The sequence below is a fragment of the Anas acuta genome, chromosome 12 (genome assembly GCF_963932015.1).
Source record: "Anas acuta chromosome 12, bAnaAcu1.1, whole genome shotgun sequence".
NCBI lineage: Eukaryota > Metazoa > Chordata > Aves > Anseriformes > Anatidae > Anas > Anas acuta.
Window position 1 is genome coordinate 2,046,996 of NC_088990.1, and position 24,052 is coordinate 2,071,047.

Genomic DNA, 24,052 nt, shown 5'->3' on the forward strand with positions numbered 1-24,052 from the left:
GCATCACCCCCTCATGCTGAAAAGGAGCCCGTGTGAATACAAATCTTAGCTCTTCAGTGGTCCAGTGCTGTGATAAATCACCCCAAAATGGTGCTGAGCAGCCTGGCAAGCAGCAAGGAGGCTGGGGGCCACCTGCAGAGCCACCAGGTGCCTCCGTCAAGGCTGGTTCATCTTTCTGTGCTCCAGCTGCCTCGCAGCTCCCCACAACAGCTGCCCAGGAACACAGGGGTGAAAGTTTCAGGGGGCCTGGCTCCCAAATTCTGAGGTTTCAGCCTGAGAGAGGCTTCCCAGCTTCCTCCATCCTACCAGACGGGATGATGGGGAGCTGAATTTGGGAAGCCTCCGGGGCTGCTCGGCAGCTCCCAGACACACAGGTCCTTGCCAACCCACATTCTCATATTCCAGGTTCCAGTGCAACCCAGTGGGGAGACTCCTCGAAAGCCGGCATCCAAAAACTTCCCGTGCCTGCGGATTTGAAGCAGCCAACCATATGGATTGCCTTGTGGCAAGTTAGAAACCTATGGGTTCAGACAGCGTCTGAGGCTCAAAGGCAACTGGCTCGGCTTTCACAGGGATTTAAAACAAACAGCTGTTTTGTTCCAAACTGACTACCAAATTTTGAAATATCAGTATTGGGTACAAATTAAATACTCCCTTCTCTATTTTTTTTTTCCAGAATTCTCATATTATTCCCCAACACACATTCCCTGAGTGTCTTGAATTTTGGAGGCTCACCACTAAAATTTTGGATCATTGCCCTGACCCAGTTTTTGGCTGCTTTGAGATGACTGAAGTACAGAGATGTGGAGCCCCTGTAGACGATCCCAACATCATTTGAGGAAGTAGTTCCTCAGTACTTCTAAAACAATGCAGAAAAAAAAATAATTTAACACCCGTTGCTCTAAAAGCAGGATGCACAGATTACTGACTGTTGCTAGTTTCATTGACTTGCCGTGCATTTATGTTTTTCAGAAAAGGCCTAGTTCCTGGTAGCTGGAGATGAACTATTCTGAGCTTTCATTTTAAAAAGAAAAAGTTCCCACAACTGTAGAAAATAACCTGAACATGTGAACCAAGTATTTAACATTTGTGTTCTACTTTTTTTTTTTAAAGAGGTATAAACTTCACCACATCTAAAATCATGATTATTTAAAGTCATCATTTTCTGCCTTCCTAGTTTCTAGACCAGCACATTTTGCAACTGAAAGAAGCCCAGAAGACAACTAAGCCCGAAGGCCCTGCTTCAAGCTTGTCAAGTCAATACTATGCCAGGAAAACCTTAATGCGCATTTCTGCTAGTGACCGTATCCATCACTTTCTAGCCACTCTGGCTAGAAAATCATGGCAACCATTCCATACTTTTTTCAGCCAGAAGGCTTGTAGTAATACTCAGATCTCGTCCCTACACTCAGAATTCATGCTGTGGCCTCAGTTCAGCATGGCTTCCAGAATTTTCTGTACATATTCATGGGCTAATCTTCAGTCCATTACAGTCATATCACAAGTGATCAGCTGGGTAAATTTGAATAAGGGGAAGGAGAGGAAGAGCTGAGTGGTTTGCTCACACTTGTACAGTGATTTAGTGGCAAAAGGGTGAATAGAATTAACTAAACGCTAAACCAAATTGGGTCTCACTTTGCTTACAGCATCACAAATGAAGCGTAGGCAGCTAAATCACCGATCTAAACTCCAGGCCACAGCAGCACTGTGAAGACTAGTGAAAACAAATAGACTTTTGGTTTCAAGGTGTAGAAGTAATTTTTGAGATTAGGGATGTTACATTTTATGGAATGACTTGTATGCCTGCTGGGGTTATCTGTCAGAGTGAACGGTTCTATGAAAATAAGACTTCCTGAACCCCTAGACAGTCATCCTTTATTTCAGAGAGTTTTGGACACTATCATAGTGTAGAAGTTATCAGGCAGAAAAAAGCAGGATTGGCCCAATTTTGCATGGTCTGGATCTGTTCTCTGGTTTACAACATCTGACATCTTCAAAGCCACCTCTGGGCTGGATAAGTCTATCCATTCATTTTTGATATATATTTTACTTTCCTTTTCAAAAATTATCTTTGTGATGTAACACAGGTTCAAGGACTTAACTTATTGCAGTTTGCTCTTACTGAAAAGTAAGGATATAATATTGTCTGCAATAACATGAGAAAACCCAGCCCTCTGTGTTTCATCCACCTGACAAAAAGGAACATACCCTTAATGGCTATCTTACATTTCTTAGTCATTTACTAATGTACTAGCACCTTAACACTTACTAAAAATAATCCTCACATACCGTGCTCATTCATAGGATCAATCAATAACTAGAAGCAGGATTTAGCATTTACTTTCACAAAGGAAAATTGGGCTTTGATTCAGGAACAACATAAAATTAGCAGGAAAAACAAGGTGTCCTCTGAAGCTCACACACACGCATCTGCACTTTTATTAGAAATACATTAACAGCTTCTGAGACTGAAGAATTGCTTCTGTGCTTTGCTCTACATTCCCTTTATATCCTTCAAGCAGTGAGAAGGGAATGAGGGATATTTGGGCAGACACGAAGCCAGCTTCATCAGCGCCCTCCCCGACACCCTTTTGCAGGGGCCTGCTGGAACAAGCAGGCTGGAGGAAGCGTGGCCAGAGCCTGCTGTTCTCTGGCTACATGCAGCCAACAGACAGCTCTTTGGGGAGCCTGGTGCCTGCTGAAACAGCTCCCAGGCTGTCTTAACATGTAATTGTGGCTAGTTTGAAAATCAGGGAGTGGTTGAGAACCAGCTTTTACTGTACTGCCCCCATCTCTCTCTCTCACTCGCTCAGATATTAAGTATAATTTCCTACGTGGGCACTACCTATTTGTGGAAGGAAATTTTACAATGGCACTGACCAGGACAGCTGAGAAGCAGGTGGCCAAACCCATGAGGTTCACAGCAGATAAGGATTTCCTGGAGCTGCTTGGAGGGCCGTGACCTCCTCAGCTCCATTTGTTCCATGTTACGCAAGTTGCAGCGGCACTGAAGGGTGAGACAGGCAGCTGAGAAAATGAGGAGAGAGTTTTAAATTAGGTTATATTCATACATTGTAAATAGGTGCTATGACATTTAACTTTCAATCTATGTCACACATAATATGCATAAACAAGGGAAAGTGTGGGAGCTTTCCTTGGTTAAGGTAATATATATATGTAGAGCAGCATTTATATGCAAGCAAACCTATCTTCTTAATCACTCAGAACAAACCTACAGGAAAATAACTTTTGGGGTGAGTCACAAAAAAAAGCAAGGTCATTCAAAGTTAATGTCTTCAGAGTTAACTTCAACTCTGTGAGACACTGCTCAGACAAATCCTTTCAGGGTGCAGCAATTATTCTCTTCTACATATGAGAAAAAGTACACACATCCAACAAAAAGTTGCTTTGTTGAAAATTCATAATACTTAATGCACAGAAGTTAATTCGCTGCATGTTCCAAGAGGCTCTGTAGTGTAAAAGTCACACAACTACCTCTGACCAAAGGTCTAGTTAAGCCAGAATCCTGTCTGTGACCGTGACAGTACCTCTGGCCTAAGGAAAAAGGACAAGGTAGCAGCATGTCCAAGGCAAATTTTCTTCTAATATAGTCTCCTAATTTTTGGCAATTATCTGTGTAGACGCTTCTGACCTGGAGTTGATCTCCCCAGAGAGCCAGTCCTAGCCTCCAAGCCCTCTCTGCTTCTGCCTTAGGTGACAATTGGCCTCAGCTGGGTCCTCACCCTACCCAGGACATCAAGCAGAGCTACTCTGAAGATTAACTGAAGAAATCCGGTTACATTGCCTCTGTGATCTCCACATTATTTGTTTTACAAACTGAAAGAGACCTTTGCCACCTGAACACGATCCTGGGCACCCTCTCCAGGTATCTCTGCTTGAAAAGTGTTTTGGACCAGATGACCCCCAGAGGTCCCTTTCAACCTCAGCCATTTTGTGATGCTTGGTGACAGTGACAGTAGATTAGAGAAGAGAAAGGGCAGGCAACAACTCTCCTAGGAAACTGGAGTTTACCCCTCTCTGTGACAGCATTCCCATGTGATACGGGACAACTTCAAGCAAAACTGTGCGTGTTTTTTGAGAGTGCCTCCCCCTGTGGAGGCCTGGTTGCTCCCCTGGGGTAGGTCTGCAGCCGGGCACACAGCTGCACGGGAAGCTGCTGAGAGCTCTGCTCCAGTAAAGCGGGACGTCCTGGTGCTTGGGGTCCCTACAAACCTCCTTAAAGAACCACACGTCTAGCACAGGTTTGAAAATGGCCAGGGTCCAAATCCTCTACGGTGTTTAGAGACCCAAGTCCCACTGAAATCAATCTGTAGGAGCCTACAGGCTGTTAAAAACCTTTATATTTCAGCTTGCTGTCTCTGGAGGTCTAGCCCCATTTGTCACCACAGTCTAATAACGTTGCTGGCTGAGTACCCCCTGATGTCTGTAGAGCACTCAGAGGCAACAGATTACTACCATATGCAAGCCAGCAGAGAGACGGACAATTGTTTCATCAGAAGATTGGAAAGTGTACCATAAATAAGATAAGAGGCCCAGACATTGAATAGGGAGGACAGGACAAAATACTAGCTCAGTACCCACTGAGGAAACAAGGAACACACTGTGCATGAGATGGGAGACCTTTGGACAAAAAAAATGTGCCCATGAGAGTAAAAACAGTGTGCTAAGGAACATACACAGGGAGTACTGAGGCTCCATGGGCAATTTTAAACCTGTTTTCCCTTGGTCATTGGAGGCTTGACTTTGAAATCTTAAAATACCTAGGATGGTAACTCTCAGGAGCCAGACTCAATGATCCTTGGAGGTCCTTTCCAAGTCAGGATTTTCTACAATTCCTTGCATGGTTTGCGTGTGCTCAGTAAGGGACAGGAGGTGGCAGTCAGTGTAGTACAGAGGAGAGGTGCAGGCAGGGACACTGAGGCCTCCTGAGGCTGAGCCCTCAGTCGAACCACAATCACTTGGATAAAGCCTGATCTAATCTTTAGAAACGTGTTAACAGCCTCAAATTAATATGCTTCCAATTAACCCGGCGATAAAGCTGTCGACTAGAATAGACATCCACTCGGCCGCGCAGATATCCTGACAGCACGGAGTGGGGGATTTTCAACACCCAGCTCTGTGAGGAGCCAGCACCTGCAAACGCTCAGCGCTGCCGAGACTTTGCATACCAATAGCTGCTGCCAGGCTGGCCCTAGAGAGGCTGCACGCACGCAAACACCGGCCTGCTCCACGTCTTGCAACCTGAAGTTTCTTACTTAAAAAAGTCATTCCAAATAAGATCCAGGTCCTCAGTTTTAGGGAAACTGATCCCTGTAAAACATTTCCCCTACTCCGGTTGCAGGAGTGATGGGCGTCTGTGTAAATAAAATGGTGCAAAAAGCTCCAGTAAAATAGCTGCACACAAAAAAGAAAGGCATGGGCCAGGCCCCAAAGTCCCAAGCCCAGAGGCTCGCTACAGGTAACATGAAAACTTGAGCTCCCAGCCACAAGCATTTCATTTGAGATTCTTTTCCTATGCCCATATATGACTGTCTGTCCCTTCTGAATTCCTTGCTGTGTCTACACCCTTTTCTTTGCCAGGGCACATCTGTTAAAGTCTTCATTTTGGCTTTTGAAGTGGGCATTTTGTATCCAGCTGAACTTTAAAAAAAGATCCTGAGCAAAGGCTTTTAACAAGTCAATATATTTATATTATTTTTATGAATAGGCCCCTGTTTTCACATGTTCCACTTGCAATGGCCTCTTGTCCACCACTGCTGGCATGTCGAATCCTCTAAGGGCAGAATGCACTTTCTGGAGGAATACATTTCTACTTGTTGCACACAAGAGAGATTCTCAAGGAACATTTTAATTAAAAATATTTTTTTATATTTTTTTTTTTCCAGGAGGTAAACACCACTACTGTGCTGGAGACTTTGGTAGCGCAAGCCACCCAAAGCAGCGTGCTGGAACTGATCCCCCACGCTACAGGAAGATCCCCAACCAGCTTCAAACTGCACAGCTCAGCCACCATCTGCCTGCTGCAGCCTTCGTGCTGAACCTGGGCAGGGCTTTAGGCTGCTGGTGACATATGCACGAACACCAGAGGACAAATGCTTTGGATCTCAGCCCTGCCTCACCAAAGTCAAGTGGGAGTTCACTTATTCCAATTACCATAGAGTTCAGCCAGTGGTTTTTATGTGGTGGCTCCTCTACATTAAAACCAGCAGTTAAAGGCTACTTACTTTTTCATTTTTTGAGGTTTACTTAATTAAGAAGTGCCATTGCCTATTTTATTTTTTAAATTCTTTTGACCTGAAATGCAGTTGAGGTCCCACAGGAGACCGTCATTCCCAACAGAATCAAGAATCCTCTTTCAGGGACCAGCAGCAAGGAATGGCGTAGAATTATTTGCCCATGAATAATATGTTAATATTTATACATAGCTTACTTAGATAAGAAAAACAACTTGCAGATTTACGGGAAAAGCTTTGTATAGCCATGCTTTGTGGAACAACATCTCAAGCTCCATATAGAACCCCAAGTGTTGATTCTACCTCCTGACAGCTTAATGTGTAACCAGAGAAAGTGTGTTCTTCAGGATCAAATAAATAAAAATCAGACCACTGCATCTGCCTGCTTTTGTCTTCTGCTGGGGATCTCACTAGGCTTTAGAGCACAGACACATTAGTGTGGTGGTCCTCAGACACAGCTGAGCTGGAACAAGCCTGCAAGCTGTGCATATAAAAAAACCTTTGGGTTTAGTTTTCTTTGGTCTTCTGGTTGCTCCCTATTGCAAAAAAATGTAGCTTTGCCTTTTCATAACATTTTCATAAAGCTCAAGCCCTGCTTTGGTTATATGAATCACACAGAAGGAGAAGAGAATCACGCTCCTGCTCTGTGTGTGTGAGGAGGAATGTTTACTCCTTGTTTATTTGTTCTGTGAGAAATAAAGTGCTTTGTGTGAGGGCCCTTTGCTGGTGAGGCTGAAATGCTCTCAGGGCTCTGCTAAAGCATTGCCAAGTCTGTCAGGAGCAGGGAAAGCAATCTGGGCAGACTGCCCTAAATTAAAGCTAAACTAAATCAGTTTAAGCATACAGCATAATACTTCATATGGATGCTAAAGGCAGAATTACTAGCTCAAGCATTCAAAACTCCCAAGTCAAGACCCCACCATATCATGAAGCAGGCTTAAAATTGCAGCAATTAAATTTAAATAATAATGCTGTCTCCTTTTTCCTGCTTTCCATTTTCATCCATCTCAAAGGGTTCATGCTTCTTACCTTTTCTCATCCCCCATGAGAGACAAAACAAAAGGAGGACTGATCTTCTAATGCAATTATATGTTTCCAGAAGCTATGGGCAATAAGTAGCATCACCTGTGTGAGGCCTGCAATAAACTCAGGAGAGGTGGGAACACTGCAGAGGAAGCCAGAGCCATAGAACAAATGCAATTAATTAGAAGTTTACCTGAGATACTAAACAAATTAAAGAAACCTCAAATGCTACTTTATCATAACACTACGCTATCTATTCTTTCTTTTTGGATGAGCTTACCAGCAAAAGTTGGATCTGTATCAAGATTTCAAAGCCCAAAGCTGCCTATATAAGGCTGCTTGTTGGTTTTGATACAAGGTTTTAGGATATATTTTTTTTAAATGAAGATGCCACATCACCATGTATATGGCTTTTTATAATGTATCAGAGAGCAATTTTTTCAATATTGACAGTCTTTTTCCCCCAGTGGAGCTGGGAGCAGAACTGAAAATCACATGCTTCAGCACTCAGAGAGTTCCTGTGAAGATAATGGAAGTTAATGAAAGTTAACACAGCCTTGACAGAGATTTTTAAAGGCGTATGGTTTTGATGAACTTATTATATTTTTTGCCTTTAGAGATCTCTTCCATAGCTTAACTCAAACACCTCATCATGAGAATTCTGTCCTCTCCTTACCCGTCAACACTTATGTCTCTTAAAGATGTACTCGTGTCCCTTACAGCTATACCTATTTTAAAGTCAGTGAAACAAGTGCTTTGGGTATTGGAGGGAAGAATGAAAAGTAAGGAAGCTGGGGATAATTTCAGTTACCTAACATTTATTTCACTTAGTCACGCGGAACTGGATCAGTGCAGCTGATACGGAACGATGATTAAACTAAACCCTGAATATATATTCTCATGTGATCAGCCTCATTATTTCTGCTATCAAGGTTGATCTGACAAGTAACTTCTATTTAGAATCAACCATACTTCTTTTCCCCGCCTACCCCAAAGGCACCAGAGTTGTTTGCAGCTCCCTGTGTAGAGAAAGTCAAATGAAATTTACGCCTACAGTGCAAAGAAAGAGCTGGATAAAAGAGAATTGGCTTCTTTATTTTTGGGGGGAGCTGATCCAAAACCCAATACAGGCAAGAATTCGGGCTTTGTAAAGAGTTTGAAGACCCCTGGGCTAAAAAAGACAGAGTGCATATCTCAGTTATTAAAAGCCCATTGATTCCTCGGCTTCTCATATAAATTTCTCATTTTCACATAGAAAAGTGCATATATACCTCAGTACCATTTGTAATACCGCATAAATTGTATTTGTTATGGCCTAAACCCAGAATGCTTAAACTGTAGCCAAGTAGACAAACTACAGAAAGCATGAGTATCTTTACAAAAAGAAAGCATAGCAAATATTAGTAGCAATCACTTTGGGTGGAAATTTCACTGTTCCATATATTTAAAGAACATTAAATGCAGTTACATTAAGCATATGTTTAGAAAATGGGCCCATATCTGTGCTCTGGTCTATAGGGGCTGTCTTCTTGGCTGACCTTCCTGCTAGTGAAGCTGATTCAGTAAATGGGAAACAGTTCACTCGTCTCCTGTACCATCACTCTTTCTGACCAGATGGGATAATGACAAATCAAGGGTACAGAGGTTCAGAGAACCAGCCATTTCCAAAGAGATGCACTATTCCTGAAAGAAAGGAAGGCATACTAGAAAATAAATTTGAAATTAAAGAGTACAAAGAGGTATAGTTTATCAGAACTATATATTAGTTCTGAATTTTCCTAAAAAATTATTGAGTTGTAACCTGAGAATCTCTTGGGTCTGGAGCCTGACACTATGTGAAACACGAGTTTTTATGCAGCCAAGTGTCAACAGTTCCCACTGGCTATAAAATGGGAGCTGGGGAGCAAGGAGGAGGTGGCTGTATGGGTGCTGCGAGCAAGGAAGAAGACCCAGTATCAATGTCATTTCTTCACCGTTTGCTTGTGCTTTCATGGGGGAGGAATCCTAAAAAGGGCCATTGCTACTGGGGTTATGAGACCTCTGGAAGACAGGATGAACACAAAGATGCTGCAGTGCAAAGTGGGATTTGAATGGATTTAGTTGAGCTGAGAATTTGGCCTTTGCTTTGCGTTTTGCTTTGCATTTGTATGGTATGCGGTAAGTTGAGAGACTGTGGTACATAGCAATTTGTTTTGATATTCCGGGCCCTTTATTTTATGGAATATTGGCTTCATATTCTAAAATACCTCTGAGACAAGAATGCAAAACCAAGCGAGTTGCAAAATAATTCTCTGATCAGCCACTCAAAGCCCCACAAGATTTATTATTCTGACAGCAAATCTCCCCATGATGCATGCAAACTCAATTCCCACTTTTGCACTGTCATGTCAAAACTTGCATCCGTCGTGCTCCCACAGCCTGCTCCAGGCCTGTGCTGATGGTGCTACCTGAGGTACATGAAACAATGCTCTTTCTTCTGCTCTCTGAACACGGAGAGGCCTCAAGTAAGGGGAGAAATTCGAAGGCAGCCACCCAGATGTTGCTGCTGCGATGTGGGAGACAGAGCCTTTTGTCTCTGCTGTCACTAAAGCTAGAGAACAATTTATCTGATTTGTGCACGGAACAACATTATGTGTCTTTCCATTGTGTGCGAACATTTCTCTTGCTTAAAATGTTACACTTAATGGAGCAGTTAGTCCTTAAAGCTGCAATGTTTTGTTTTTCTTCAATGTAATTAAATCTGGAAGACACCAAGTCAACAGTTTTCCAGTATAGAGGATTAGACTTCCTGTTGCTACTTGTATAACTCGATAGATTATGTGCAGTGCTTTGCACAAATACAGTAAGACCTAAATACCTTACCATCTATTCATCTATATCAGATATAACTCCCTTCTCAGCCCAAATAATTAATATATGCTGCCTGAGTCATTAATGCACCAGAGCTGATGAGCACTGGGCAGTTTAGAGATAAACTTAAGGAACAGAAAGCTGACAGCCAGCTGTCTCATTGCCATCCACCCATTCTACCCACCTCAATAAATGACTAAATAAAAGAAGACAATTGTTCAAATTACAATGGAGCGAGGACAAAGGCATAAAGCTGATTGAAGGAGAAGTGAAATGGCATCGTGAGAAGACTAGTAAACTTAAACTCTGAAAAGGAAGAAGGGCAGGGCTGAGATGCAGCTGAGCTACGTGACATGTCGGAGGTGAGCAGAAAGAAGAGGACAAGGGAAGGTCGTGCACGGCTGGCAGGGATGCATGGGGAGGGCTGAGCAATAGTACTCCCCCCAACCAAGCATGACACAAGCCTTGGGAAGGAATGGAGGAGAAGGTTGCTGTGGCAAAGGAGAAGACCAAAGTCAACAGGGTGACCTGGTGGAGCAAGACAGGAGAAGCTTCTCAGGGAAGAAATAACAAAACTGTGTAGATAGAGAAGGACGTGGAAAAGAGATGCTGAATGAAGAGGTCCTGAGGTTTTTTTTCCAGGACTAGCATGTATAAGGGATTTTCACTGGATTGGGGGAAGGAGGACGACAGTCTGAGTTGGACTGATAGGGAGCTGGAAAATAGGAGTTCAACAACACAGCCAGACCAGCCTTTATGTCCTTGTACATAAACTGAAAGGTGCATGGCAGGGCCGCAAAGAAGAGGCCATGGAAAGGCAAAGGTGAAGCTGAGGAGGGGCTGGATTCCTTTGTCTTTAAGAGATTTTACAGCCAATGCTATGTTAATTTAGTGTAGTGCCAAAGACAATATAAATTGCAGAGCAAATCAGATCTTTAGTGGTCGAGGATGTAGAGAAACAGTCGATTGTATATTTAACAGGAAGTCAAGGAGATCAAAGAGTTTTCAAAATGGTTTTGTTTTTAAATGATACCCTGGCTTTATTTTGTTTATATTGAGCTGGGGGCCTCTCTGAAGAGGATAAAAGGAGAACAGAAATGTGTAACAAAGACATTTCCCCTCTCCTTAATAATCAAAGAACTTGACATCCCCGTCAAGCAATAGCACCATTATATGTACGCTCGCAAGAAAGGAAGCTATTTTATCCTTGGAAGGAAAGAGAGATGTTATCTTCTAGAAAAAGAGGTAAAGTTCTGCAGAAATTCAGCGCTGTTAATAGACTGTTATGACAGTGTGCAATTTCATTTCCAGTGAACAATGCATGTCAAAGGCCTGACTGCTGCAGCAGCTAACACAGATAAAAGAGAAAACAAGTGCTGCAGAACCTACACTCTCAGGTAACATATACTGCCAAACATTCTTTTCATGTTAAGAGTTAAATTGGATTTTTACCTTTAGCTATTCTCAGCTCAGTGTGAAGGGATGGTTTTGCATTAATTCAAGTGGTGAAGTCTAGCCTGTAATGAATTAAGGTAGAATAATAACTTTAGACTTTGAAGACATCTCTGAGAGATCTTCTGTAAAGGGAACATCTCATAAGTCTTCTGGAGCAGGATAGGCCCAAAGTTTGCAAATAAATTAAGTGTATGCTTTAAGCTGCATTTGTTCACCAAAACACTGAAATATCTTCTTATTTCTTCCCTGAATTAGAATGGATTTGAGTGAATACTTCAACATATATTTGTTTTGCTGGGCTTTGAACTTAATGTGCAGCCAATGCTATGCTTCAGTTTCATACTCTTAGTATATGGGCAGCCTCATGCAGCTAAAATCTTAACTTCCAGTTAAAACAGGATATTAAAAATTACAAATTGGAGGATACAAGAGGAAGAAGGGGTTCTCCATGGGAGGTACGTATGCCCTTCCCGAATCAGAATGAGGAACAAACAAGCGGCTGTTTCCCATTTCTGCAGCCACGGCTGATAGCATCGGAGCTGTAGCAGCTCCTGCCAGTTACTACAGTTAAGGTGGTGCCAGCCTTTGCAAGAGAAGCCCTATAGACACCATCTAACAACTTGGCTATAAACACTTGTTTCACACTGAGACTTGGCACCAGAAGTACCGGTCCTTCGGCAGTTCTGAAAACATTTCCCTCCAGCCCGGTCCTGCGAATTCCACAAGTGTTTTAAAGCAGAATATCTACGATTTATAAAGTTTCCTTTTGGGCCTTCCTGTTGCTTCAAAACAACTTCGTATCTCTGAGTGAAATGAGACACCCTCTTGCTCATCAGAGCAAGGGAAAGCTCCACTTCTTAACCTCCTCAGCGTACAGAGCATGACGCATTAATTGTTTACTGTATGAATTATGCTGACAGGTATCTTTAAATATGTGCACGTCTGTATTTCCTCTTCTGATATATCCTGCATGTGAGGCCCTCCAAGTGATCCGTAAGCCCCGTGTGCTCTCTCAGTGTCATTTTCACCATCACAGCCCCAGCTTTTCATCTCCCTGCTCAGCCTACCAGCTAAGACGTGTATTTCCACCAACACACACAGTTTGTTCTTTTTTTCTGCTTTACTGCTCATGGATAACTTTCCATTTAACACAACTACTTCAGGGATGCGGGAGGCACCTACCCCTTGATGTCTCCTCCTGCTGGCAGGGCTCTTTGTCCCCAAGCCAAGTGACATTGCCGTGTGGCCACATTGCTGCTGAGGGCAGTGACTGTAGCAGGACAAGGAAATCACGCTGCAGGGCTCATCTCCTTGCCACGGAGAGGGCCTGGGTGGGGAGCAACTTGGCTTACCCCTCCTTCCCCTGGCATGCGGTCCTCATGAGAGAGGAGAGAGGCTGTGAAACCCCATCTTCCCTTCTCTAGCCACAGCCGTGGTTGAGTTGATGAGTTTTTGTTCCCTTTTTGGTATTTGCTCCCATTTCAGCTTCACTCTAGCTCAGAGAGAAAAAGCCCCGCTCCAGCTCCCCGCTCTTATCCCATGGTGGCACGAAGAAGCGATCTGAGGCGGCAACTCAGGCAGCCCCCTCTAGCCCACAGGCAGCCGGCCTTGTGGCCTCCACTGGCAAAAAGCGAGGAACCTCCATGTCACCAACATTCACACGGGGCTCACAATGTTCTCTGTTTGACTGAGGTTGCCCTCTGCCCGTCCTTTTGATTTCAAACACCGGGGCTTCTTTGGTTTTGGGATTCCCCACGGCCTCTGACAGCTGCTGCTGTCACCTGGGGATCACCCCCTTCCTTCAGGGCCCTGGAGGCCAGGCCCAGGATGGTTCAGGCCCAGCCTCAGACACCGATGGCATGTCCAGACCAGGAGGGAGGGCAGAGCAGGGGGCAAGGAGCCAGCAGGAGAATTTCCCTGCTGCAGGAAAGAGACGGCTCCGTCCCGTGAGTCAGCGCCGCGCACCTGCAGGGCTGGGGCTGTGCCGAAGAGTGCCCGTCCCTGCTGAAAAGGGCGTTTGTTCGAGGCAAGCGCTCAGCAAATCTCTTATCTGCCCCGCAAATTGGGAAGTGGCAGCTCATTTAAACCATGCCGCACATGGGCCTGAGGGAGGGGATGTGAAATCAGGCAACAGTGGAAATCCCGCAGAAGCAGAGACGGTGAAAAGACAAAGCCACCCTCTGAATGTTGAACTTTTTTTTTTTTTTCTTTCCTCTGAATAAAGGAAATTTATCTGCTCTCAACAGAGAGGGGAAGAAATTACATTGCCTGTGGTAATGCTGCCCTGAAGGAGGAACTAACCAGGTTTGCTGTGGTGTAACAGAGAGCAGAAAGCTGCTGAGGTGTGGAGGGATCGTGTGCTGCTCACGCTGGGTCTTGTGAAACAGCGTTCAGCACAGAAACATGCCTGGCACCCAGCCTCCAACCCAGCCAAACGTGGCCTAACAAGGACGTCTTCAGCCTGACATCCCCTTGAAGATGTGCAGTACCCACTAATTCAGTAGCTGTCGACTTTATTTTAAGGAACAAAAAGGTAGATTGGGCTCATGAAGCTCCGTGTACAGGGAGCAGAGGCTCTGAGGCAGTGAGCCTTGCTGCCTGCCATTTTCTACCACCCCTTCTCCCTGCTCCCCCCAGCTGCCAGTGGCTATCAAAGGGGGGAATTTACCAGGTCCTTACACAGGCAATTTGGCAACTGTGCTTACACCCAGGGCTCCCTGAAAGCTGGGGAGAGATCCTGCATGTGTGCAGCCAGCCTGGTGCTTTTTGGAAGTGTTGGTCCTACCTGGATTTTCCAGACCTCCTGCTGCTGCTGGAAGATATTCAGCAGGGAGCCCCCATGGTTCCTTCCACCCCAATAACCAAGCCCTGGGGGATGCAGGCACATTTTACAAGGACTTTTTGGTGTGTGGTGGACGGGGACTGGGCAGGCTGAATGGGACAGGTTGTCAATGCAAGGGGACCTGTGTGAAAGCAACAAAGGGCGAATGAAGCCTGTGGTCTGGCTCGGGGTTTACGCCAGGCAAAGGGAGATCGCAATCTGGTACGCTCCGTAGTTTATCACTTCTGAAACAACACCTTATTCTATCAGTTCCTCTCTTTGTTATCAGAGCAAAACTCACACTTTCCTAGCTGAAAGTTCAGTCTAAACATAAATGTCACTGAAAACCCAGTGAGATCTTTGGTTTTCTAGTTTCATTCTCCTGAGCTGCGGGGAAGATTATGCAACAGGAACAGTGGGGTGAATCATCTTCTGGCATTGCAGTAAATTAGGAAATGTTTGCTGCGATGTCGTATGGGTTTCTACTGTCTATTTGTGGGCTTTTTTTTTTTTTTTTTTTTTTTTTTTTTTTTTTTTCCCAGTGGATCTTAGTGTCTTCAAATTTCAAATTTCTGTCCTTGTCTGAGTTAGGAAAAGGCTTATCAGTAGCTGCTGTAATGCAGCTTTGGAGATGAGCTGCTGTAAGGAAATGATGCTAAAGCAATGCTGAATTTCCTTGCTCAGCATTTTTTTTTCTTTTTCTTTTTTTTCCTTTTTTTTCTTTTTCTTTTTTTTTCTTTTTTTCTGTGAATATTTCTTGCAATTGTTTGATTCACTTGCTTTGTTTGTCTCCTGTAACCCTTAACAATAAACTAACCCATTAGGTATCACCGCACTAAGGGGAGTAAAGGAGATTGTCCTCAAATGTTTTCTTCTTGAAGCACAGAGCTTGGCAAGATCACAGAGAGACCTCTAGGAGAGTCTGAGTACATCAGCGGAAGGATGAACTGAATGTAACAAACTCATGAGTCAGGCTCACCTCTCCTTCCTTTCAGATTCTTCTGTTTTGTGGGTTAAATAAATGTGTTGTCTTGAGGCATAAGAATTCACACTTTCAGTCTTCCCTTTCCACATGTAAGGATATAAATCATTTTTAGTAGGAAACTGAAAGGTTAAGAGAAATATCAATACTGTGAGATTCAGTGTAAAACTGTGAAAACTGGAAATAGTCCAAGGGACATTACCAGACGTGGATGCCACAGATACCCTCTGTGTAAAGATGTGAGCCTTAATTGCAACTTCATTTCTGCTTATTCCTTGTGCCACTCTATATTTTTAGATCAAAGGATTAGAAGATAGAAAGTCCTACAAACATGTGAATATAGACCAGAAATAATACAAATGAACCCCCTTGTTGATAAAAAGTATGGTCCCGAGTTAGGGGACCAGTTCTGAACTACACTATCTGTTGTGCTTGATATAAACTTAAACTCCAGGCAAATAATAAGGGGCATGAGCTTATTAGCTTGTTCTGCATAGTACTTCATGTTCATTTTGTCCAAATAAGAAAATATGAACTTATTTTGCTGTGGAAATCAAATAAGGCATCAAAGCCCAATTTCCTAAAGAATATCTATCAGTTTGTTTGAAGCAGACATTTTTATGACTAGCTATGTTAACAAATCCAAACTAAGTATCCAATCTGTCAAGGAGAAAAATAAGTTTAGAACGAAAGTAAGTATTGCTCGTTAAACTTTAATGGCAAGGCATTTAAAAGAAAAAAGCCATCCATTATAATGTTGGTGGAATAGTGCCTTGTCAGATTCTCCAGAGAGGATTTTTGTCATGATGTTTAAAGATATTATATTAAAGGATGGATGTTACTCAGTTTTCTAAACAGAAGAATTTCTAGAGGAAAAGTTTATGAGCAGCATATATCCTCTCGTGAAAATTTCCTTAACAGCACAGCAATTAAAAACTGCTGGGCACCGATGCTCCCTGTCCCAAAGCACATACGTGGGGAAGGGTTGTACTGATGCTCATTTCATGCCAGCTTTATGCCCGACTGTATGAGAGGCAACAGAACAGCCAGCACAAAGCTGGGCTAAAAAGCATGTATTAATATCCAGAGGAGAGCACAGAATAGCCTTGAATGGATTATTCCACCTTTGGGAACCTGCAGGATCAAGAACATCTGTGATTAGTATCTGCTACTAGTAAGAGAGCCATTGCTTTGAGCACTGGTAATGAATTTAGACTCGTGTTGATAAATCCAGACACTGCTCACCTGCTTATCACATCTGAATTTTGTGTCCTGCTTGATCTCTGGTTAATGTAAGCTCACGCTGCCAAAGCGCATCGCCAGCAGTCTGTTAAGCTGTAAGTAGGTCACTATGAGGCCTCTGAGGAAGACTCAGCCCTGCCTCTTCCTGGTGCCTGGGACTGCTTTCAGAAAGGGTCTCCTGAATAAGCCAGATAGAGGGTGCTTGAATGGAATTCTTCCCCCTTCGTATAGCTCCACTGACCGGATAGAAATTTTAGATAGATGCACTCTCATCCCTGACTTTATCTGCCTTTTGCAAGACAGAACTTGTTCTGCATTTCCTTTACTAACCCCTAGCTCAGTGCTCACATCACATGGCTCCCTGACTCAAATCAGTCTTGCACGTGCAAAAGAAGTGCTTTCCCTTTTAAAACCAGTTTATTTTTAAATGATACACGTGAGTGATTGTCTTTATTTCTTTTTATAAAGTACTTCTATTCCCAGAAGAAAGGAAAAGAAAGAGCTAGAAAGGCTTGGTCGAGCTTTCTCTCTGTTAATCTCAGAACAGCCACTGCACAGCCTGGTGGTGCCCCTGCTGATGGATGCAGCCCTATCTCCAGCCATCTCTGCCTGGCAGCGCGAGAGCGTGCAAACTCTTTGAACCAAAGATTGCCACCTCTGCAATCTTTAATGATTTAATGCCTTTAATATCACTGTCTCGTCTCACTTTCTTTAGTTGCAAAACACTATGAGCTCACTGCACCCGTCTTGAGTAAAACACGGCTATTACAGCAGATGCTGCAGCTCTGCCTCGATGCTAAGCCTTGCTGAAATCTTTGCCAAACTTTCCTCACTTGGCTTGTTTTCATGCCAAAGGCCTTGCCATGGTCTTGTTTGCCATGAGTTTATGTTTGCTCTTTTGATTTAATTTAAATCAACTGACAAATTTCAGCCACTTCTGAAGGGAGGGCAGACTGAAATAGGTTATTTTACCTCTTTTACAGTAATTCCTTGGCCTTTCTTCTGCAGTGATCCTGGAAGATAAAATGAGAGCAATAGACCTGGGAACAGCCACGTTAGAGGATGGGACAGGAGATACATGCAGAAGGAGAGTGGGGAGAGAGACTAGAAATGGAAAGGAGTAGGAGGTGTGGAAGGAACCAGAGAAGACACAGACCTGTTGATCTGTCTGTGACCCCACCAACCCATTTATTACGAATTATAGAGCCACGTCCTGGGTTTCCGCTCAGTTTCAATCAGCACACAGGCAAGACCCTGCCTGGGGGTTAGTTAGGACTGAAAGGTGATGGAGGCTGTGGCCTGATGGGCCCCTGCTCCATTTCTTGCAGGAGGTGGGAAGCATATGGCGAATTGAGGAAGAAATTAGAGAAAGAACCAGTTAATGCAGCTAAAAAATGACCTGGAAAAGTGCATGTACAATCCCTGCCTCTTCAACAGAACTGTTGGGCAGTTTTAGGGAAGACTCTTTACAATATTCCCAGATGGCCACTAAATTTACATCCTTTATTTGCCCATTTCCTGACTCCCAGCTGGATCTGAGGTCAGCCAGGCTTCGAGGGGCTGCAGCACTACAGGGAACTACAATCTCAGACACATCGTGTCCCAAACCAGAATTGGTGAGTGCTTTTGAACTTGATTTCTCTCAGCCTCACATGTCATCTATAAACCAAGAATAATACCACCCCCACATCTCACAGGGGAACGGTGAAAAATAAATTATTGCCATTAAAATAATGCTTGTCATCAGTGCCCTATGAGAGCTCGTAAGGAAATGAATAATTCTGTCTTCATAAGAGGATTTGAATAGTGTGCAGTAAATAAGGCATGGGGCCACACGTTGCACAACCAGGAAGAACAAGAGGTTGAATAATGGTTCAATAAGCAAGTTTGTACATGGAAAGAGACAGGACTCCTACCAGGAAAATCTTGCAGTCATAGGGTAGAAGATAACATCGTAATACAAGGGCACGTTATGTTCAAATACACTCAGTGAGCATCCCTTCTTAGTGGCACTACCTACCTTGTGAGCACTTGATTTCATCACCGTTTGAGTACTTAATTTTGATAAAATTAGTCTTCCTGTGAAAAAGAAGCACAGTTCAAGTCAGAGATAAGGTGGGTACCTTGTGTGCAACAAAAAGGGTAGGGGTCACTTTGAGGTGGAAACGATTTCTTGCTTTTCAGTCTCTGCCCACCACTGGTTCCCTGCCCACACCTCTCCGAACAATTGTCTAGAGAGTTTCCTGTTCTCAGAGCTACCACAAACCCGGGCAGAAGCTGCCGTGTTTGTCTGCACTCGTGTCCCCAATCCTGGGACACCAGCAGGGAGCCCCACGGAGCTTTGGGGAAGGCAGATGGAACAGCTCTCCAGTGACCTGCTAAACACCATTCACTGAGCCCTTCCAGCCCCCCAGCTATGGCTCGAGCTTTGCAGCATGGTGCTGGGGTTTGTCTCTGGCCATGGTCGTGTATGCTGGGGACAGTGGGTTGGCTGCATCTGGCATGAGATAAGTAGCAGCCATGCATGAATAGTGGGAATGTCAATCTGCACTCAGCATCACCCTAGGATGGCCTTTTGGATGCAGCTTCTCAATCAGCAAAGCAGTGACACTGGCTGGAGGTCACTAGCAGCCCATTTTTCTTCTGCTAGAGATTGGAGCAGCTCTGTTCCCCCTCCATCCACAACAGCCCAGGTCATGAGCATGGAAAATGGCAGAACTCCCACCCGCTGCAGTGGGAGCAGTTTTGGAGCACTAGCTTTCTTTTCAGCTGGGTTGTATAGACATTTTTTTTAATATTTTTTCTTCTGTGAGGCTTCCCAAAAGAATCATAGAATCATTTAGATTGGAAAAGGCCTTCAGGGTCAAGTCCAACCATCAATCTGTCCTACCAAGTCCCATCACACTAAACTAGTTCCCTTAGTGCCATGTTCCTCTGCACCATGTTGACACTAAAAGAAAGCATCAGGGATGTACAGTGTTATGCATCTGTCCATGAGTAGACTGCTTATGGATGTGCAAAGAGTCTCCTGCTGTTTCCCACTGTAAGGTCCTGCTCTTTGCCTTTGAAGCACGGGGTGATGCTTCTTTTTGAGCACTGCTTGCTGCAGTTCTAAGCACCTCCATCATTTCAAACGGATTTCAAAGTCACCTGCCAGACCTGGACTCCTGGTACTGCTCAGTTAAATAAAATAAAAGGATGAAAACTGTTGTAAACCTGAACATCTATGTGTCACATGTCTGGCATAACAGGGGCTGTCTTTGCTTCCTGGGGAATGTGCTTTCCTGCTCCTCTGTCTCTGAACAGCAGCAACTCCCAGACACTTGGCTGTAAAGAGCTGAATGTAGAAATAAATGATTTACGAAACAAGTGACCTTCATCTGGGAGACCCACCAGCCTTGGGTCTATCTCGAGTTTCCCTTCTGTGGCTGCTGCAGTAATCTCCAGCTTATGAAGCTGAAGGCTGCGGGAACCAGGGAGACGAGCGATCCTTGTGCGTGGCCTCTGCACAGCTGCACATTTAGCTTTTCTCTCCCGGGTCAGGCTTCAAAAGAACTTTGTCAAGGCTGATAAACTTAAAATTAGCCTCAGCAGCTCCAAGAGCAGCGTGAGCGTATCTCCTTGTCTCTCCTCTGTCTCGTGGCTGTGTCTTTATTCGGCCGGTGGTGGCTGGAAACCAGACTTCTTGCATATTTACGTGTTGTGTGGACAGACATGCGGGAGGAGAGTGAAATAAATGTCTCGGTTTGCGCTGTGCTCAAGTCCACGTTTCCACTGACTCCACCAGGTGTTGGGTTGGGCCCCAGATGGGAACCAGGGTAGTGGGAGACAGTCTTATTAGCACAGGAGCGCTGTTATACGTACAGTGCATGCCAGTAAATGAGAATTTCCTGTCCTCTGCAGCTCTCTGTGTGTCTCCTCTGCCGGCAAATCCCGCGGGGAAGGGAGTGTCTCCGATGCCGTGTTTGTTTAGTGCCTAGTACAATGAGGCTGTCTTCCAGTTGGGGCCACTTGATGCGACCACAATACAAATAATAATGATTCTAATAATAAAATGCAGACTTCAATGGGATGTGGGTCAAGCTGCTCAGAAGCGTTGGCCTTTCTTGCTGACTTGCTTCCTCCCACTTCCTCGCTTCCTCCTCCGGTAGAAGAGCACTTCTACATCATCAATTCCCAAAGGTGGTTGTCCTCACTGTTGTTTGGCTCTGCAGGAAGCACCATTGCTTAAGACACTTGGCCTTCATCTTATTTTTTCCACTGACGTGTCGCAGAATTTCTCTTTCCACACCCTTGACTACCCGGGAACATCTGCCTGCTCGGATCCTCCTCCCGAGCACACCGTGCGTGGACGTGGCATCTGTGGCTCGCTCCAGCCCTGAAGGCAGGGGAGAAGAGGAGATGCCATGAACAGAACAAGCTGGTGGGGGCTCAGCAGGGCTTGCACCACCTCCTGCTGCATGGTGGGCTTCTCGGCAGCCCCGCCATGGGAGCAGTGGGTGAACAAGCAGCTTCTTCCCACAGCGCTTTGTGGATGTGGTGGCAAACCAGTTTAACTTTGCGACCAGGGCTGGTTTCAATTTTGCTTTTCACAGAGAGCTTCATTGACAAAAAGGGCCCTCGGCTAAAACAGTCCTTTGTTTTGGTTGGAATTTTCCAAGTTTTCCGACAAAACTGCACACGAGGGTTTTGATTTTCTGTCACTTAATCGGCTCCTCTATTGGAAAAACAGAATCTGAGAGAATATATTGAGACCTAAATAAATGCGTCTTCCTGTGAAATCTCGGTAGAAAGACGCAATAATTAAGGAAAAAAAAATTGTGAAAATTTTGAACCAAACAGCCATTTCTTTAGAGAATATATATAGAGTTTTCCAACCAGCTTTACCAGTGACCTGTAATTAAAGAGGAGTCCAAGCCACAAAGTTCAGAACCAGACTTTCCCAGAATTTATGGGTGTCCCTGTCTGGGTTTGGTTCAGCCCAGTGTGAGCCATGCCAAATTCCGAGCCGAGATCCAGCTCCCACCTCATCCCGAGGAGATGGTTTGGGGGCACCTCTTCGTAGCAAGCACCAGCCCAGGGGCCGGTGGGCTGAGCATCCTACCCTGGCTCAGTGTAGCTGGCTTGCTTCCACCCTGCCCGAGCCCTGGGTACGGAAACTGGGACAGGCAAAGGTGTTTGTACAGCTCTTACGCTGGGAGAGCTCCTGCTAGAACACGATTGCTGAATCACAATGGCAAATCACTATGGCAAATCACAATGCTTTGGAAATTAAAGCCAGTTGGGGGAATAAAAAAAAAAAAAAAAAGAAAAAGAAAGAAAATACAAAATGTAAGGAGAGAAAGCAAAAAGAAGGAAATTGCACAGATTTTATTCAAGAAATGGCAGCAGTTGCTTGCAAGCCATGGGCTGCCAGAAACCCAAAGGGATTCCTCATTCTCCCCTGAATGGCAGTAGAAGAGGTAATTAGCACAGCCAGGCTGTGTCCAGGGGTCTGGAGAGGGGTCTCAGGTCTCCTTGCACTTGGTGCAGTGAAGAAACAACTCGTTGCACCCTCAAGCTATGTATTTCTCTGCTAGATGCTATGGGGCAGTTTTTCCAGCAAGCGCCGCATCTTGGATGCTGACCTCCTTAGAAAATCTGGCCCCACCAGCCGGTGCCAAGTTCCTGAAACACTGGCCTTGGGCGATTTTGAAAGCATGGCCACACCTGTCCTCGTTTCGCATCGCTATCGACTTCAGAAAATCTTTAGATTGGCGCGATTTCAGCATTGTTTTTAATTCCCTCTGCCAGGTGTTGTTTGTGGAAACATGCTGTCCTTGCCACAGCGCATTATGTCTTAGAACAACTTCATCTCATGTTTTGGACCCAAACCAACGTGCTATTCCTAAAGGCTAATAAAAATGCTTATTCTATTTTATTGTTGTGAATGTGCTGGGGTGGCTTGAAAGGGATCCCAGGGTCTGATGAAAGCAGGTTACCTGTCTTGCTCCTTGTTGAGACTGGCCAGGGCAGGCTGCCAGCAACAGCTGTTTCTTAATTGCACAGACACTTATCTTGTTCTGACACCACATGCAAACATTAATGTTTTTCTGCAAATATGAATTTGGAGATTGACTCTATGGGCTTTCAAAAGCCAGAGGTATTCTTCAGGGCATCAGAAGAGGTGGATGGAAGGGCAAAGTCTCAGGGACACATCTGACAACATCACCCACATCCGAAAGACCTCAAAATATTGGGAAGAAGATTGGCCAACACGGTGTGGTGACCCTGGGCTCAGAACCCACCTGGGGACATAACATTTTTTCAGTGCACGGTGCACACATGCTTGTCACAAGCATGCAGTGAAATCATGGGTGGAAAAAACACTGCACGGCTGCACTGGAGCTGCCCTGTCCATCGGTATGGCCGTGCTGACTGTGCACGGTGAATGTTGGTGATTCACTGTTTTTAGAGTAGTTTTGCAAGATCTGGAGCTTTTCAGATCTGCAGGGCTTAGAGGTCCTGCCAAGAGGGTGCCAGCACCAGCAGATGGCTGCCTGCCTGCAGTCCTAGCTAAGAAGCCATTTGTCCGTGGTTTAAATCTTATTCTATACCAATACATCTCTGTTTTACTCCTCCATCTAACAACTCAATCCTCTAAAAATGCTCTACACCAGCTGATCATGGACTTTGGTAGACTCTTCCTTTTCTCACACCAGCTCAAGAAAGAGCAGAATCACACCACATGCCTTTAAGGCACAGGAGCTAACCTAGTATGAAAATTGAATGCTGGTGGGAGCTTTAAACAGAGCAGCACTGAGCCAGCTTCCTCCCTGACGTGGCCATCCCTGGTGACTTCGGGGCTTCTTCCTGGACCTCCTGGGCTCGCACAGCCCATCAGGACCTCCTCACAGTCACACCAGCGTACATCTCTGGTTATTTGAGTGCTGGTGATGTCCATGGCAAGGCAGCTTCGGTTTCTGCAAGTTCCGCAGAAGCGACCTGCCGCCCACATGCTCCAACACGGATCTCTAATTTTCCACCCGAGGAAGCCCGGCTGTGTGTTTGGGCGGGAGCATTTCTCAAGGTTCCCAGTGCCGCGTGGCTTTTGGCAGAGGGATTTATTTTTGGTGCTGATCCCTAAAGCCAAAACCCCGCTCCTCCCTGTGCTCCGACCGCCGGTGCTGGGAGGCTGCTGTAAACAGCATCAGAGGAGGCAGCAGATAGGGAGGGCGAGCTGGGAGCGCAGGGATGGGCATGATACATCTCCCTTGGTGTTACTATGATTTGTAATTAAGGTTTCCCTGGTGAAGGCATGAGATCACCGGGGAAAGGGAACCTTGAAATATCTCCGTCTCTTGTTCAAGGCGTGACATTTAAGATTGCCCCCACTAAAGAAGAGCCCTTGAACAGAAAAGAGCAGCTGGAAGAGTCAGCGTTGGT